Raw genomic sequence first — 20,413 nt, 5'->3', positions numbered from 1 at the left:
ATCCTTTTTTGTCTCCAGTGCACAGTACTGGCAGAGCTGAGTAATAACCACACCCATTAGCACAAATGTTCTCACACATATATGCATTGCAGAAAAGGGCACTGGTTGTGTCTGATGAGGTCTATTGCAGAACATATCGCACCGGGTCTAACTCTGGTGCCCACTAGACTGCACAGTCATATTCGGACTGCTTTAACCACTTGCCCTCTAGAGGATTTACCCCCCTTCCTGACCAGGCCATTTTTTGCAATACGGAGCTGCGTTACTTTAACTGACAATTGCGCGGTCATGCAATGCCGTACCCAGATGAAGTTTACATCCTTTTTTTCCCGTGAATTTAGCTTTCTCATGGTGGTATTTGATCGCCTGTGTGTTTTTTATTTTTTGCGCTATAAGCAAATAAAGACTGACAATTTTGAGAAAAAAAACAATATTTTGCTATTAAACATGTCCAGTAAAAAAATTTTAAAAATCAAATTTCATCATAAATTTAGACCAAAATGTATTCCGCTACATGTCTTTGTTAAAAAAAAATCCCAATACGTGTAAATTAATTGGTTTATGTGAAAGTTATAGAGTTTACAAATGGTGGTATAGATACTGGGATATTTTTTTTCCCTACTAGTAATGGTAGCGATCAGCGACTTTTAGCAGGACTGTGGGACTGCGGTGGGCATTCTGACACTGGGGGGGGGGGAACTAACTTGTGTCACTGACATCCCCAGTGACACCAATACAGTGATCAGTGCTAAAAAACAGCACTGACACTGTACTAATGACACTGGGCAGGAAGGGGTTAATGTGAGGGGTGATCAAGGGGTTAACTGTGTGTAGGGAGTGTTTTATTAGGGGGTGGGGGGTATGTGCTTCACTGTATGCACACTGATCAGGATGGCTGTACTATGCCCAAGCTGACAGGGAGGAAGACTGTAAACAAAACAGTCTTCGTTTCCGATGGTGATTGCCAGGATCCTGTGATTGGCATCTGCTGCCGAGAATGGCAGCACGGATCAGTGCCCCCTATCCGGAAGTGCAAAATCATGTATATACACAGTATATATATATATATATATGTGTGTGATTTTGCACACCCGTGCCACCGTGTAGCAGTATATTTGCTATATGGCGGCGGGTAAACAGTTAACAAGAAAAGGGAGGTAAGAGTATGGAAGTTGATTATTTTTACATTATTATTATTTAGGATTATTTAGTCAACAGTTTGCTTAATGCTTAAAAAAAAAGGAGATAGTACAGTTACAATACAATTCAAGAGAAGGAAGTTAGGATGGCCCTTTTCATGAGAGCTTACCATCTACAGTGAGGAGCAAGTGACACAAAAATCAGTTTAATAAAGCAGAATTCAGTTGTTAGCAAGAGATGGGATAGACTTGCTTTAAAATATGAGTTTTCTGGGATTGTATAAAGTAAAGGCAGACAGAACAGGAGATACAGTAACTGTACAGATTGGTGTATGATTTCTGGAGGTTAAGAAAAGCTCCCAAGAGGTCCTGGACATGAGCAAGGGAGGAGGTAACCAGCGATCTAGAGAGAAGGAGGTCTTGGGAGAAGTGAAGAGGACAGCTGATATTTTGAGATGAAGTTTGTGATGTAGCTGGGGGAAGAGTTGTGGATGGCTTTGTAAATTGATGTGATTACAATACCTGTCTGACTATCTATATATAGTTATCCACTTGCCCTCTAGAGGATTTACCCCCCTTAATGACCAGGCTATTTTTTGCTATTCGTCACAGTTTTTTTTATTATTACAGGTACTTATATAGCACTGTCAATTTTTATGAGGTACTTTACATATTTATATTGTACATTCATATCAGTCCCTAACCCTCAAGGGGCATAAAATCTAAGGTCCCTAACTCACATTCATACATATACATACTAGGGCCAATTTAGACGGGAGCCAATTAACCTACCAGCATGTCTTTGGAGTTTGGGAGGAAACCAGAGTATCCAGAGGAAACCCACGCAGGCACAGGGAGAACATGCAAACTCCAGGCAGGTGGTGCTGTGGCTGGGAATCGAACCAATGACCCTAGTACTGCCAGGCAGAAGTGCTAACCGTTGTGAGACTTTTTGGGAGCCTAGCTGCATACAGAAGCCCAAAATGCAATGACCCCTTTGAAAGCTTGAAGGTGCGTTATTTCCTCATTTCACTTCCTCACTACCTATCACAGTTTCAGAGGCTCTGAAATTCCATGATAGTTTAGTTTGGGGTGTCTACTTTCCAAAAAAGGGGTCATTTGGGTGGGGTTTGTGCTATCTTGGCATTTTATGGCCAACATTAGCACACATCACGCACTCTTCCAATCACTTGAAGACGAGGCCTTTTCTGACATTCTTTGCTCACATGATAAAAATCAGTATTTTTTGCTACAAAATTACTTTGAACCCCCTAGGATTATATTTTTTTAAAGCAAAGGCTCTAGAGAATAAAATGGTGGGTGTTGAAATTTTTATGTTTCAATAGTTTTTATTGAAAGATTTTCAATAAAAGAACAAGGTAAGAGTATTCGGTTCAGCAAAGAGTATACTCATACAACATAGTATTAATAAACATTTACCCCACCATTTGCTGGGGTTACTATTGGGGTTTAAGGCATTAGCATCAGAGGTAGACTTGAATATATACTGAACCTTGGTGAGGTGTATGAAATGGTGAAGGGGTATTGAGCAAGGGGGGATAAGGAGGAGGGTAGGGAGAGAGGGGGGTAAATGAAATGGGGTGGAAAAGGAGTACCAGTCTAAAATGGGTGAGTGATTCAATGGTATGTAGAATATCAGAGTTGTACCGAGCAGTTAGGATTTTGTAACCAGCTAGTCCATTGGGATTTGAATTTGTGTTGGGTGGAGTTGTTAAAGGCCGATCTTTTTTCCATTTCACATTGGAAATTAAGATCTGTAATTAGTGACTTGAGGGAAGGAGCAGTGGTGGTGTTCCATAATCGGGTTATATTGATTTTGGCTGCGAAAAGTGTGTGGACAATGATAGTACGGGAATTATAGGGGAATTTCTCAATCCTAATGTGTAAAAGCGCGAGTGAAGGGTTCTGGGTTATATAGAAATACACAGCAAAACAATCCCAATACAATATCCCAGAAAAGTTATCCACCTCCACCCTTGAAGGCCAAGCAAACAAAATATATAAGACTTTTCTTTTTTTACTCAAATAATAAATATATCCACCAATCCCACCTTACAAAAAGTGTCCAAAATATCAAAATAGTGTCCCAAATGTCTCAATTATCAAAATAAATCTCCACACATGTCAACCATTAAATTCTTTCTTCTTCAAACTTGCAAATCCTGATGACAGTAAACCTCAAAGGAAAAAAACTTAACATAGTGTCATACCATTTAAATAATAAAACACACGTGCCACTCTCTGTGCAACATGCAAAAATCTATATATACGTGTATACTCTATAAGTGAGTATCTCTATACATGCAGAAATATATCAATGAAAGACACTCACATAAAGTGTCAGCTGCAAACACAAGTGAAACTAAAAATGTCACTCCAAACGATGTGTGTCACCACACTCTGTATACATAAGTGTACACCTTAGACCCAAACCAGCAATCTCCACCTCATGTGCTGATGGATAATTACCCTATGCAGGAAAAGATAGGGCATCACACCACTCTGGGTTGCTATCTCATCATTTAGATTTCAGGCGTCCTCCAATACTAGGATTATTCCTCCATTTCCCTCCATGGGTCCCCATATAAATTTTCACGAATCCATATAACCTTCCCTCAATATATATTGGGTTTTATTAAAATTTCCTGAGTTACTTTGCTGAATGTGTTCTTCTCACTAATTGTTAAGGGTTCTGGGTTATCACTGTTTTGGATATTTCAGAAATTAATTGGAAGACACTATTGCAAAAGGATTTGATTGATTTACAGGACCATATGTGTAGTGTTGAGCCTATGTCTCCGCATTGTCGCCAGCAGGAAGAGGAGTGTTTTGGGTAGTAAATGGCTAGTTTGTCAAGGGTTAGGTACCATTGGTGGAGGATTTTTAAGTATGATTCCCAGTGCGAGCTGCATCGGGAGGATTTGTAAGAAGTGTTAAATGTTTTGTTTCATGTCTGTGTCGTAATTGTTTCTGAAAGGGTTTTTTCCCAATTGGATAGGGAGGTAGATTTTAGAGTGAATTGCAGGTTTGTTATGTATTTGTAGAAAGTGGAGATGCCTTTACCTGGGTGTTGTGGTTTGGTAAAGAAATAATATGCGGTATTTGGAATCTCTGTGGTATGAGGTATGTTTTTTGTTTGCATACAGTGGGCGATTCTTAAGTAGGTGAAATATTCAGTGGTAGGGAGATTGAATTTGGTTTGGAGATTCTGAAATGAGTGTAGTGTGTGGTCTTTATAGAGGTCTGTTATATTATGTGTGTTTCGTTTTTTTCCCATTGGGATAGGTCCAAAGAGGGTGTAATGAAATGTAGTATGTCAATTGGGGTAAGGATTTGTTTGGGATCTGTGTATTCCGTGGTCAGAAGATCGCACCATGAAGAGCGGCTTGGATACATGGGTGTTTTAGTTGGCAGTTTGTTTGTGACATTGATGAAATTAGAAGTACATTTTGGGGTTTAAGTGGAAGAAAGGGCAAGGTCTCCATTGTAGACCAGATTTTTTTCTCTGGTTGGGTTCCACCAAATATATATTTGGTCAAGAAGAGTAGCATTATAGTAGGATTTTAGATGTGGGAGGTTTTTTAAAGTTCCATAGGAATCTGGCAAGAATCGATTGTAATTTGGAGAAAAGGGTGTTAGGGACTGGTATGGGAAGTGTGCGAAAAATGTATAGAATTTTTGGGAGGATGTACATTTTCATTGTCGCAACTTGGCCCAATTTGGAGAGTTCTGAGGTGCGAAGGGTGGCAATTTCATGGGGGATAGTTTTGAGTAGTATTTTGTAATTCAAGGTGTGTAGTTGGTCTGTTGTTGCGTTGAGTCTGATTCCTAAATAGGGGATATTGTTTTTTTCCCAGGAGAAGGAATTGTTTGGCAAGTAAAATCTGGGTTTGGTGTAGTGTATGGAGATTTAGGATTGAATATTTGGGTTCATTAAATTTATAATAAGAAACTGTTGAGTACTGTTGAAGGGGAGTGTGTATCGTTTTGAGGGATCTGGTTGGGCTGGTAGGTGTTAAAATTTTTTATGTCACACAGTACTTGTGCAGCGATTTTTGAAACGCAAATTTGTTTGGAAAAAATACACTTTTTTGAATTTTAATGCACAAAAATACAATATATTGGCCAATTGTTAGGTGCAATATAAAATATGATGTTATGCCAAGTAACTAGATACCAAACATGACATGCTTTCAAACTGCGCACGCCCCATGCAACAGAGAAAGACTACATACATTTTTATTGTCTATAGGTAAAGTTTTAAAAGCCTTTACAGGCTACCACTTTAATTTAAAGAGAAGGTCTAGTGCTAGAATTACTGCCCCCAATTTGACGTTCGTGGCAATACCTCATATGCATGGTGCAACAACTATTTACATATTGACACGGGGCCAAAGCTAGCGTACGCCTTTGCACAGGAGTGCAGAGGGACAGGGGTGCTTTAATTTTCCTTTTTAATGATTTATTTTGCTTTTTTTTAATTTTTACACTGTCCCTTTTACTTATTTATTTATTTTTTTAATAACTTTTTTTGTTATCACAGGGAATGTAAATATCCCCAATGATATCAATAGGCAGTGACAGGTATTCTTTTCTGAGAAATATGGGGTTTATTAGACTGTAGATGTCTCCTCTGCCCTTAAAGCATCTGATCACACCAAGATTGGTGTGATCAGATGCTTTCTATTTTAAAAATGGCGCTGTTTGTATCCAGGGAAACCGAAGTGATGAAATGTTCGAAGCCTCTGGTTTCTTAGACCATAGAGATGATTGGAGCTGTTCCAGTCTCTGAACAGCTTTATGGTCAGCTTACTGAACCACTGACTGCATTCCCGGGTTCCCTGGGGGGAAAGGAGAGCCTAAGAAAGCCGTGGAAGGCGGCTGGCTGCTTGTAAAAGCCATCCAGTGGCTAATTAGCCACTAGGATTGCATTTACATGAAAACCAACCTTCGGCTGAAAAAAACGATACCAGGATGATGCCTGTAGCTGTAGGAATCATCCAGCGACATACCAGAACATCACTGGTCCTTGTTGGGCATATAAGTAATTTATGTTTTTGTTCATGCAACCTGTGGGCTGAACAAAAAAAGAGAACCTAACAGATTCCTCCATTCATATCGATCAATGTGGATGAAGAAATATCTGCCAGAAAAATAGGGGCGATCCACCCACTGACCACAACAGACCCCCATGCTTGGGCATATATGTTCTTTTTAAACTGCTGATTAAAAATCTAATCCAACAGCGCTACACACACTGACGTATATTCTGACGCCAAGACCCCCGTTGTCAGAATAATCAGATCGGTGCTGCAGCTGAATGGTGTTCCTGCAAAGCAAACAACAACAGTTAACAATAAGACACAGTTAACTTAATAAAACAATAACTGAATGGTATTCTTGCAAAGCAATCAACAGTTAACAATAAAACAAAGCAACAATAGAACATTAACGCAATAAAATGACAACTTTTTTGGGAAGTTTTTTAATGTATTTATTTAGATTTATTTTTAACTTTTTTATGTTTTTTTAAAAAACTTTTTTAATCTTTTAAGAACAGCCTCTGATTTTTGGGTCTTTCAAAATGTGATAGACAGTTTCTTGACTATCTAACATCTTTCCAGACCCTGTGTGAAAATAGTGAACATGTGCCGTAGACTATGCCATGCTGTACCCTATACTAATATTCCACTGGTGTGTGATAGTGATGGAAGCAGTCCTTGAGGCAGAGACCAGGTTGGCCCGGACAGGAGCGACAAAAAAAGTGGGTGTCGTGTCTTATTCTATGTCTGCTACAAACACAACATCTTCTTTGGTGTGACCTTTGGGTTGGGGTACCAGAGAGGACATCCAGAAATGCCTGTTATGCTGCCGGCTAACTGCATCTGCATTTGGGGATTGGGCCACAGCACCTTCTGGACACAAAAGGGCAATGATGATCTCTTCCTGAAATTCTAGGAAGGATCCACTTCGTCCAATTGCTTTGTAAATTACAAAAGTGTTGTATATTGCTAATTGAAATAAATAGACACCTTTTTTGTACCAGTGTTGATCTTTCTGGGAAACTAGGTACGGATTCATCATTTGGTCATTGAAGTCCACCCCTTCCATGTTAAGGTTATAGTCGTGGACACAGAGGGGTTTCTCAACAATGCCAGATACTGTGCTAATTTGGACTGTTGTGTCTGCATGAATGGAAGAAAGGACAAAAACATTCCATTTGTCCTTTTACTTCACTGCGAGCAATTTATCATTCCTCAAGCAGGCTTTCTGCCCCTTTCTAAGTTGGGTATTTACAAGTTGTTGGGGGAAACCCCGGCAATTAGGTCGCGCAGTGCCTCATGAGACAATTCCAAGATTGTACAATTGTCCAAATAGTAGCACACTTGTATAAAAATTGTCCTCATATTAGAGGTACCCCTTACGGAACAAAGACAAAACCAAGTCCCAAACCATCTTACCACTGCTCCCCATGTAGTCTGGGTAGCCGAGGAGCTCTACATTGCTGTTTCTTCCCTCATAAATCCTAAAATTATATGTATAGCCTGCGGCCCTTTCACAGAGCTTATACAATTTGACCCCAGATCTGGCATGCTTGCTGGGGAGGTACTGTTTGAATGTAAGTCGGCTCGTTATGTAAATGAGGGACTCATCCATGCAGATCTTTTGCTGAGTTGTATACACATCTGCAAATTTCTCAGTGAGGTGGTTTATGAGGGGTAGAATTTTGTAGAGCCGGTCATGTTCAGGGTCATGAAGCGCATAATCATCTCATATCTATGCCTGGCCATAGCAGCAGAGAACATGGGCATATGATGAATTGGGTCTTTGGACCAAAATTACCGTAACTCATTCTTTTTTGTAATTCCCATGTTGAGGGTAAAAGTTTTACATTCGGAAACCATAATAGGTTTCCATTCAAATTGTCTGGCAAGAGCTGAATTTGGGTTGGCAGTGATATATTGTTGTGCATATAAATTGCTGTGGCCCACAATCAAATTGTACAAATCTTCTGTGAAAAACAGCTCCATTAAATCAAGGGTTGGGCAGTGAAAGTACTGGTGCTGCAGAATCTGTGGACTGCCAATCAGGATTTGCAAGCACATCCAGAAGGAAACTATGGGCTCTACAGACTTGTGTGCAAATTCTTGGTGGCTGTGGGATGCAACTTGTGCTCACTACCGCACCATCTTGTACTGCACGTATGGGACTCGCCATGTCACCAAGTGATACTGCAGTGCTGGTATGAAATAGACCAGGATGTACTAGGCCACTGCTGCTCACCAGTTCACCAAAAGGTAGTGTGGCACTAGTACTGGCACTCTGCTGCATATGAGACAAGTCATGAGTTCCTAGAACTTCAGCTTCATGGGGTTGGGAATGCCTGACCTTAACAGGGACCTCTACTCCATCGTCCGAGCTACCTGATGGGGTGCCGCTGCTTTCTACAGGTTCGTATTCTGAGGAGGATTTTGTCAGTGAGGCTTCCCCTTTGCTCTTATGTGACATGCTCAGAATCCTGTAGGCCTCTTCACTAGTATACCTTTTTTGGGACATTTTGGGCTCTAAATTTACAGGTACCTAGTGCGACTCACGGAAGGGGAAAAGAGCATCTGGCTGTCAGGGGCTGCTTGAACTGCTACCAATAAAATTCACCTGCTAGTGCTAGAAGAGAACAGACCTGATTCTGCTAAAGCTGTGATTTTGAGTACAATGTATCATAGGTGACAGTGATCATAAATTACACTGACACTGCACTTCTTGTTGGGGGTGGGGTGGGGGGAGGCGTTGGGGCTTAATGCAAGTGCTGGCAGCAAATGGGGCTGATCCTGCTAACACAGCATTTTTGGGGACACTAATACTGAGGGGGCACTGGTATAGTTCTGTTCGTAATCAATATATTTATCCATACAAAATTATACTAATAATGATGGTGATCAGCGACCTATAGCGTGAGTGCTATAGTGTTCCGGTAATCTAACGCTAGCTGACCCAGGCTGGGAGTGGCGGTAACTGACCCTGACGCTATCTGATGCTACCTGATGTCACTAGTGGCAGTAATCAATGAAAAATACTGTACACTGACACTGTACTAAGAGCACTGGCACTGACAGAGGGCAATCAAAGGGTTAATGTGGCAATCAAGGGGTTAAATGTCTCTATCTAAGGTGTGTGGGTGCAATGTGCTGCTTTTACTCATGCGTATTTTGTCTTTCATTTTGTTCCAGGGAGAGAAGATCCAGCTAGATACTATGCCTGTATTTACAAATATAGGCACAGCTCTGCTTCTCCATTCGCTGTAGGAGATCAGCAGAGTCCCGGCCCAAAACTGGCTGAGACCTGCTAATGTGCATCTCCTACAGTGAATGACAGTGGGGTCACTGGGGGGATGCTCGCATGCGTGCTCTAAACCTGGAAGAATAAAGCTACCACCCGTCTGCAATACATATATATATATGTAACGGTGCATGTATAGCTAAAACCTTTTTATTTAGTTTAAGATAGAGTCGAGAAAAGTTGAAACCCCTGCAGTTAATTTTGTGTCTTTGTATCACTGGGTAAATAATTTCCCTTCAATTTCTATCTCAGAGATGCAGCAGAAAGTTAGTGAAAATCTCCCTAATTCCCTAAAATGTAAGTGTAGACACTTGTCCCCATAACAGATGTCCCCACTGGAAGATTTGCCCTGATCTTCGCCTAAAATGTTGCATGCCTCCTTACTAGATGACAATGGGCATCATTATAAATGGAGAGGATGAATCTACCAAACAGAGAGATGGAGAGCAATATTAACTTCATAGTGGGTGTGACTCTTCCAAAAACAACCTACAAAAAAGGTTTTGCCTAGAGATACGCGTTCAGTTGTGCATTAAAAACAATGTTCAATATATCAGCTTCAGTGTGTAAAAATCTATGTATTTAATATTAATATACAAGAAATCATAATGGCTTCTAAAACATTATATTGTATATGTTGCCTCCTGGAATGTACATATCGTCATCACAATCAACTGTTCAAACAACAGAATATTCTTACAAAACCAATAATCACAATTTTCAAAAAAATGTACTTGCCATATTACTTTGAACCTCCAACTCAATTTTCATAAACGAACTCAAGTTTTAATTCCTTATAACTCTTCTAACCACAAAATGACTTTGGTCTTGGAATAACACTGCTCATATTCTGTTATTAATGTTGTATATCATAAAATATGATCTGTAATATTGCACAAAAAGCTTGCTGCTTGTTTCTAGAAAGAATGCTTGCATGGAGAATATCCCTCAAATTATGCGCAGCCTTAAACCTTGCCCTCTGAAATGACAAGGTGCAGAAATGTTACATCAATCCTTTGAGAATTTTCTGACATTTTTCTTAGTGTTAGCCTTTCTTATTTACAGAGGTAAGAGAGCCTCTTGGAGTTGTACTTGACACTGATGGGGATTTCAAAATGTTACAGAAAAGAAAGAAGATTGCTGATGGTTGATGTGTGTATATTGTTTAAAGTGAGACTCCATGTATTTTTATTGTTTACTCACAGGCACTTGTATTGCTGGCATATATTCAGCTTTCTGTTTTTTTGCTAATAAGCAGAAGGGGAGGGACATAATAACAAAATAAGGGTCACAATTCAACGCCTTGCTTTCCTGTCTTTCAAGGTGTCGCAAGGGTGGTCAGAGGTGTATACACAATCTGGTGCTGTTATCAGTTGCCAGATGTACATATGTGACTGCTCAGCTGGGCATCTCATTTACTGCATTACTTAGGAGAGGGAAGAGAAGGAGAGTAACAATGTCGGAGCAACTTTTCACAAAGGGACAACAATAGCAATCCAGACAGATTTTCTAGAGAGGAAAATACATTTAAAGCATTACTAAAGGCTAATTTATTTATTTAAAATATCAAACATGTTATACTTACCTGCTTGTGCAATGCATTTGTGGTTATGCACAGAGTGGCCCCGAACCTCCACTTCTTGGATCCCCCACGGGGGTTGTCTGCTTCAATTTTTCAGTATCTGTCCCCATTGCAAGCACTTGCTATGGGAGAAGACATACGGGCTCACTCCCACGTCGCGCTGTGTGTGTCTATAGGCATAAATAGTGTGGCTCGGCCCCACCCCCTGCTAACGCCTCACTGGATATGATTGACAGCAGCAGCATGAGCCTATGTCTCCCACTGCTGCCTCCATGTCCAGTGAGGAGAGAGAGAGAGCAGTGCTGCTGCTGCTTTTGGACACAGCACTAGACAAAGATCAGGCTCAGGTAAGCATTTAGGGAGGCAGGAGGGAGCTAATCTTGGAAGTTTTTTTTTACCTTAATGCAGAGAATGCATCAACTTAAAAAATGTTAGCCTTTACAGCCAGCAAAAAACAAAACAAAACAAAAAAACAAAACCATTCACAAGAATAGTGCCCAAATGTCCAAAATCACCAATGCACTGTGGTACCAGGTTGCACACTTCCATGAAAGCAAGTAATTTTGCATTGAAAGAAAAGCAGGCACACTCATCTCATACAATAAAATGAGCAACATTTATTATATAAAAGAGAATATAATGCACTTGCAAATTGGCAAATTGGTTTATTTTTTTCTATATATACAATTGGAATATCTCCCATCATGACAGCCAAATGTAATGTTATTCTGAATGTCTCCTTTCAAAGCCATACATTACACGATGTATGGCCAAAGATCCATAAAAGACTAGCTGTACATCATAAAATGTATGTATTATTATTTTTTTCTTCTTTAGTAGACAGGTCTCCAGACTATGGCGCAGGGGCCGGATGTAGCCCTTTGCTTGCACTTATCCGATCCTTGGGGCACTTTTTCTCCCACTGATACAAGACACTATTTCTCCCACTGACACCAACAAGGGGGCATAATTCTTGCTACTGACATCAACAACAGTCACTATTCCTTTCACTGAAACAAACCATGGGGCAGTATTCCTAACACTGACACCAAAAACGGGGCACTATTCTTCCCACTGACACCAACAATGGGGCACTATTTCTCCAACTTACACCAAGAATAGGGCGCTATTCCTCCCCTAATGCCAAAGATGCATTGTTTACTCCCAACGACGCAGGACAATTTCTACTCCCAATGGCTATAGTCAGGCCCCCCGAAAGTCTGAAAGCCAGTAAACTGGCCCTTTGTTTGGAAAGTTTGGAGACCCCTGTTTTAGTATATATCAGACTTACAGATTAAAGCTAAATCCAGCCTTACCTTTAGTCTTGCACAATTATATAGGCTCCTCTTCTGTATTCAAATACTGCATTATTATTGGTGGAAAATGATGGAGGAGATTTTGCTTCACTTTCTGCCCCACACACAGCAAGAAGTGAGAGGAAAGCATTTTAATGTGAATAAAAATTCCCTTTAGACAGTTCCCACAAAAACAGATGTTCAGGTTGAACACCACCTATCCTCCTGTCCCAGTGAAAGCTGTAAAAATTTTGGATTTGTTAATTTTTTTTTATTTTTTTTTACTTAAAAACTTGACAGAGGTTCTAATGATTTCTATATTTATAATTTTGCCTATTTTATTTATTACACATATATTAATATATATATTACACAGACACATCAGTCCCTGCCCTCAAGGAGCATACAATCTAAGGTCCCTAATCCACATTCATATATACACATACTAGGGCCAATTTAGACAGGAGCTAATTAACCTACCAGCACACAGGCAAATTTCATAAGAGCAGCATCTTTTCAATTTTCACTCTTTAAAGACTAAATGCACTAAAACTCCTTACTGAAGCTGAGAGGGGAGGTATGAGGGTAACTGTGAACTTTATGGTATACTCACAGATGTATTAATGGAATTAGTTTTTTGTAAAAATTTAGCAAAAATTAGTAAATGTAGGACACACCTGAAGACGCAAATTACTGAACTCATGAATAGCTAAAGCATCATTATTTTTAGCCATATGACTGTTACTTTCAGCTCATTCAATCTAATCGCTGAATTGAACCTAAAACACTGGATTCGTTTGTAAGGTCTCAATTTCCCCAAAATGTCACCTGTCGTTGGAACATTGGAACATCACCTGTCATACAACAGTAAATGATTAATGTATAGCTAAAACGAAGAGTTGTTATCAACTCCACCAGCAGCAGATATTTTCTATCCATTTTGCATATGAACTGGTGATGCACTGTTGTGCTGGAAGCACTCAGGGGACCATAGAAGAAGATGGTCTGCTTTGTTGCATTGATTAAGGGGTGGGGCAGGGACACATTCATCTCTTTTCCAAGGGTGCAATGACCTCTTGGCCCAGAACTGACATAACATGTGTTGCAAAATGTCTTTTTACAATGCAAAATATGTTTTTACCAGACTGCCTTGAAAATGTAGCTTTTCTTTCCCAAAGTTCTATATTTGGTTTGGTAGCCCTTTAAACATGCCTTAGCATTTCCACATGTCTAAGCAACAAACACAGAAATATTTCTTACACAAATGTAATTTGGATACAGAAAAATAATAACCACTCCTTAGAGACTTAATTTAGTTTTTGCAGAAAGAAGTTAAATGGTCCAATGTGAAAGTCTTTGAAATGTGTTTGTTGTATATTTAAAACCCTTGTTTTAAAATTCAAGTTTGTTTTCTCCATGGGGATCATTACAGAGACCGGGCACAGAGAAAACAGCTATGTACAATATTCTTTGAACTGCATGAAGCACAAACAACATTCAAAAGGTAAATTGCAATCATTTTAATACAACAGACAACTCCTTATTTATATATGTGCTGAAGACTTGCTCTTGAGTGTTTATTTTCGACAATAGCTGTCTAGAGATTTGATTAATTGTCAGATGTGGAATTTGAATAATTAGAAAAATGACTTGTCTGGATTCATTTTACTGGCTTAGATTAAGGGTGTGCTAAATCTCATTTTACCCGCTTAAAGTGTTTACAAAATGATGTTGTCTGCATTTAATCATTGCTCAGTTTGCTGGGAAAAGGCATTAAATTGCACGTATCACACAATTCAATATATCAGTAGTGGTGCTGAATATATAATGTTGCCATATATTTAGTTAGTCTGTAACACAATTAAATCATATTGCCGTAACTACATTTTTAAAGTAAACTTTGACATTGCACATTATCTGAAGTGTAATGCTCATTAGTATTTGGGTTGTACAGTTGTTTGGAAAGTTAACCCTTTCATTGAAAATACTTCACCCGTAGAGTGAAAATGACTTCAGATGATTGTTGGATCAGGAGATACATATAAAGCATATCACTATGGCATGAACAGTTTTTAAACATTTTTGCAAACTATATTCACTGTATGACTTTTAGCCAAAAGGTCAAAATATGTGGACAATTTATACAAACCCAAGGCTAGGAAGGCAGGAACACTAGCAATAATGCTGCATAGACTGCTCAAAAATCTATTTGCATTTGCCCTAGGTCTGGTGAACAGTGGTCCTACCAGTAGTCTTGTAAGTAATAGAAAGTTTAGTTTTGGGGAGAGTATTGTGGCGGTTTAATTTATTTTTTTTTAGGTTTATTTTTTTTCTATTTTATGTTGATAGGGCCTTTACCTACGTTTTTGCATGCAGAAAAAAGTGGCCATTGTTTCAATTGCATTATTTTGGGATTATCATTTCTCTTGGGTGTTTCTTGTTTTTCATATGTTTTTAGGTTTAGTGTGTTCAAAGCACAGGTAAATATTATGGCTCGTTCACGTATAACAGCATCCACAGCAGTGACAGTATGCATCCCTAAAGGATCCCTGGACCCACCTTGTGATGTATATTAATAGTGTAAAAATACCTTTTCAAAGTACCTTTGTCTCAGTGTTGAGGGACAAGGGCCTCTTCCCATCTCTGGTTTCTCGAGAAGGTGGTTGATGTCATATGGGGGGTTTATGGTGGATAAATAGATATTTGTGACAACCCTTTCACCCCCTCTTCTCTAGCTTGTCTCATCGGTGACTTGCATATTTACCCTTCAGGTTCCTTATCCTGCAAATCTGCACATTAACCCCTTCATCTTCATCCTCCTAATGTAAGTGACTAGGAATAAGCTTAAGGTTTCATCTGAACACAAATTCACAGTGAACCTTGGCTGTTCAGGTGTTTGGATAATACATGAACATTTATCCATTCGGCAGGAACATGTATAATAGTTCTATTACTACTATGATTATACATGACAGCTTCCTACTGCCAGTGGTTGTTAAGAACACAAGTGGGTGCAGTTAGGTGAGTCTTTAACAACCAGTGGCATCACTGGCCTTATTCACTTACATGTCAGCTAATCCCTGGTCATGTAAACAAAATTTTTTTTTTTTAAATGGCATGGGTTCCCTCAATTTATGCCAGGCCCTTCAGTTCTGTTATGAATGGGGACCCCACACCTATAAAAAAACAACAAAAAATGCATAGCATAAGGCCCCCACAAATCCTATAAGACCATTATGTCCCCCTCAAAAATGTACACTAGATTCTTATGTAAACATGTACTCTGGCAGGGTAGGAAATATGGGGTCATATCTATATATGATCAACGATGTCCCGTGGGACAACCAGCCTATTTGTTTATATATTCGCTGCATTGATCTGCCAAATCTGTCTTTTAGAGGGAGTGAAGCAATGGGATCAGAGTTGGGCATCATGATTGACATGGATCTGTATTCCTAGGTGACATGATTGACTATGGATGTACTTGCTGGTACCTTTTTAAAGGACTCGTCAAAAACAATATCTATTTTTATTTACACTTTACCTTTCCTGCTATGAATGAGTAGTGGTACTATGTACCTCATACTCATTCACATTGGGGGGCAGTATCTGAGTGCCCCCTTATTGTTAAAAGAAGATTCCACATTTCGATAAGCCGCCTGCAGACCCCTGCAACCACTGGGACACAGTGGGCAACCACATGGGAACAAAGTGCTTTGCCAGGTGGTTATTTAGTGGGACCAAAAGAAATCTCTATCTGTCTCAAAAAATGTATATAGTATTCATCTGGGTACAGAGTTGTATAACAGAATAATTGTCAGTCAAAGTATGACAGCACTTTAAACTGCAAAATAGTGTGATTATAAAAGGGGTATTACAGGCTAGTAATGAAGGTGTGTTATAGGGGTACTTGCCTGATGTTAAAATAAATTGTATTAATGTTTCTAGAAATATTTCCCCATCAGTAACATGATGTCCAATGACAGGATCCCTATCAATCACAGCATCTGGTAATGAAAATCCAGAATCACAATCACCGATGTGTACATGCCACACTTCTGTCAATAAATAACAGATTCCTTACCTGTGGTAATGAAAACTGACAGTCAGGACAATATTGGTCAAGATACCACCCCAATATTGAAACAAACATGTAGATAGTATAGTAAGGGGGCTGCAAGCTCACTGCCCTTCCTTTCTTGGCCACCCAGACTTCATACAGGGGCTGGTTTGGATATTAAAGGAAACCCCAAACATTTTCTTTTTTTCTTAAGTTTCTTTTTTAGTTTATTTTGCATTGGTACATGGATTGTGGCAATGCCTAGATCCCCTACTTTTTTTTTACAATAGCTTGCTTTTTTAGCCTTGAAAATGGCCAGAGTTTAGCTCATATTCTGAGGTGGAGGAAGACCCCTTTATGAGAGCTAAACTTCAAGTTCAAGTTGAACATGAGTTTGAACCAAACCCAAGTAATTTTCAGTTTAAGAAAATGGCAAACTAAGGCAGCTGTTCTGGTCTATAGCAACAAACTAGCAACAATGCACTTCCTGCCCCTGAACTGTGGTCAGGTGGCTTGGATGGGGCAAATCATATGCGTTTTCTTATGGTCCAGCCAGGGGTGGACTGCCAACTCTTGGGGCCCCCGGGCAATAGGGGATCATGGGGCCCCTGTGTCCTTGCCCAAACTCAAAAAAGCCTATGAAAAAGGTACCAGGGGCATCTCATGGGGCCCCCTACTGACCCTGGGCCCTGGGGCAGTGCCTGAGTTTCCAAATGGTCAGTCCACCCCTGGGTCCAGCTCACTCCCTATAAAAGTCAGGGTTCTCAGAAGTCTTTTATCAGTGTGTTAGCGGAGGCTAGGAATAGATAGGGACAGATCAAAAAGTGTTTGCAGCGAGTAATAGTTTCTGTCATACTATACAGTGCCAATGCAAAAGTCCTATTTTTACAGTCTGTGTGTGTTGGGGAAACTTGGAGTAGACAATCATATGTCACCCAATTTTTGCAGGGGGAGATAGGATCTGCCATCCTATACAATACTGTATTGCAGACACTTGACCTTAGCAGGTCACACAGTGTTTTCAGTGAGAGATAATTTTTTTTGGTTTATCAGCAACAAATTAATTTGCTGTTTAACTTGCTCTTTTGTGTTTTATTGTTATTTCACATTTTATTTGTTTTTTAAATATCAGTTAGGTTTTAAACAAGGGGTTGGAACTTTGTGTTTTAGGGTTGGGTTTTAATGTAATTAGTTTTATTTTTAATGGTTAATTTGTTTTTTTTTCAGTTTTGTTAATCCAAACTCTTTTATTGAGATAAAAGAAAGAGATAATACAGACATAAATGGCAGAAGTACAATGATAGACATTGTAACAGCGGTAGTAGACAGTGTACTGATATTTTCAAAGGCAGCTGTATGGACATTCTCAATATTATTAACTAGACACTGCAAGCTGACTATCAATAGAAACTTGAGCAAATGATATGCAAGCAGCCACTGGGACAATGCAATCCCCTCAAGTGTAAACTGATTATTCTTAAGATATGCACAACAGGAACCCTTTACACCTGCAACAGTCTATCCAGCACTAATTGCGGTGAGGTAAGGCCAGGTACAGTATATCTAACCAACCCTGCCAAATGGTAAGACTTTTAAGAAAGTTGCTTTCAGTATTAAAAAGGTGACATTATCCACCCATTGCAGTCTAGTCAGGGGTATTAGATGCTAGCCAAAAAGGGGTAATTAATGTTCTTGCAAGGCACAGCAGTCTCAGAATCATTATATACACCCCTGGTCCATAGTGCTCAGCATCAAAGGCTTCCAGCAAGCAAACAAGAGGGTCATGCGGAAATGACTGTTGGGCCACCAAGGAGATTGTTTGTTGAACTTCACGCCAGTATTTAATCAGTTTTGGGCAGCGCCATATTATATAGATAAAATCTCCCTTATGTACTTTACATTTAGTACATTTAGAATAATCTGTGGAATCCTGTCTTGCTCACTGAAATAACTTAGTGGGGGTTCTATAGACCCTATGGAGGATGAACAATTGAGTAAGTTTGTATGAAGCCGAGAGGGAAATAACAGGAACTGATTTCTGACATCCCAAGAATCACTCGGAAGTTCACCCTTTGCACATTGTTGTCTACAATTTAGATTGGCAGGGTCTTGGATAGTGGCCAGAAAAGCAAGATATATGCAGGATGTCATCCCCCATATGTTAGTGGCTAAAGTAACCTCTGACACTGTTGGAGATTCAGTTAAGGTAAGAACCAATATGAGGGATTGTGCCTGCAGCACATACCTAACCTGGAGATATTGATAAAATTGTCCATGTACCAATGCACTGTGGCTAAATGTTTAGCACTTCCACCTGGCAGTACTAGAGTCGTTGGTTCGAATCCCAGCCACGGCACCACCTGCCTGGAGTTTGCATGTTCTCCCTGTGCCTGTATAGGTTTCCTTCAGTGTATGACGGGCTGTTCCACAGAGGGGTACCTACAGTGAGGAGGGAGGGATAGGAGAGCCATTTCCAAGTGGGAGAGAGCAGTTAAGTCAGGATGTGAGAAGGTTAGTACACCAATAACTTGGTCCACACTGCCCAGTCAATCCCATCCTGCGAGCTGCTGGAACAGAGCTGATAAAAAAATACATCCTAGGGTGCGGGACTGCTGAGCCCCCTGAGTCCTTGCTATATTGTCAGGTAGATAATTTAGTCCTGGCCTGTTATTTTTTCCTAATCAGAGCACAGAATTGTGTTTCTACTCACTGGAAGCATTTCCTGGGAATGCAGACTGGGGAATTGTGAAAAATATATAGTAGTTGCAGGGCACATTCCGTTTTGCTTACATTTACTCTCCCCACCACTGAGAGAGGGAGCTTGCACCAGCTGGTGCATTGCAATGCATGCTTTTGTAAAAAGGGGAGAAGGTTCAATTTCAATTATTGCCGCAGGTCAGGAGTGACTACCACCCCCATGTATTTAAAGGGGGTTACTGTCTGAATTTGTGTAGTGCATGAGGGCAAATGGTGGACTATAGGTTCTAGCGGCATACAGACCGATTTGTTCCATTTTATTCTAAACCCCAAGTACACCCCAAATTCTTCAATGAGGGTCATGACTGCCTGTAGGGAGTTCATTATATTGCCAAGATACAGAAGTGTGTCGTCGGCATGCCATGAGATTTGTTCCAGCAGAGATCCTCTAATGAACCCTGTAATATCCAGGGAGTGAAAAACTAGTGTGGCCAGGGATTCCACTGCAAGGGCAAACAAGAGAGGCAACAATGGGCACCCCTGCCTTGTTACCCTCCACAGCCGAAAAGGATTTAGAAAGATCATTATTGACACAGCAACCTAGCTGTGGGGGCTGAATATAGCATGCATACCCAACTACTGAACCTATTTCCCAGCACACATCTACACAATACTGCCCAGAGGTAGGACCAGGATTGTCCACTGGCATCTATAGGTTGACAAAGAGTCGGCGGATATTATTTGCCATGGCTCTAATAGGAATAAAGCCAGACTGATCAGTATGTATCAATTTACCAATAACTTTAGCAAATCTGGAAGTTAGAATTTGTGCCAAGCGCTTAACATCAGTATTTAAAAGCGTTATGGGACGATACGAGTTCAGGAGTTGGTTATTTTTTCTGGGCATAAGCAGCACTATTATGATGGCTTCATTCATAGAGATAGAGGAGGATAAACAGTCCTTGTTGACCACCTCATGGAAAACCTTTAATAGGGCAGGTAGAAGTACTTCCCCATATTTACTTTAGACTTCAGAGGGCAGGCCATCTGAACCAGGAGATTTATTGCTGGGGGCTGTAGACAAGGTTTCAAACAGTTCCTCTATCTTAATAGATGAATTTAATGCATCATGCTCTGCCTTGGAAAGCTGTGGAAAACAGCATCTGTCCAAAAAAGCTGTCTAAGGCTGGGGGGCTGGCAGTGCTCTGGGAGGAATACAGTGTTACATAGAATTGGTGGAAAACATGTTGTATGTCCTCCTGGGAAGTGCAGACCCTGCCAA

This window comes from Staurois parvus, unplaced genomic scaffold (genome assembly GCF_062004578.1).
Source record: "Staurois parvus isolate SC_StPar_1 unplaced genomic scaffold, SC_StPar_1.0 ptg000898l, whole genome shotgun sequence".
Lineage (NCBI taxonomy): Eukaryota > Metazoa > Chordata > Amphibia > Anura > Ranidae > Staurois > Staurois parvus.
This window is presented reverse-complemented; position numbering follows the sequence as displayed.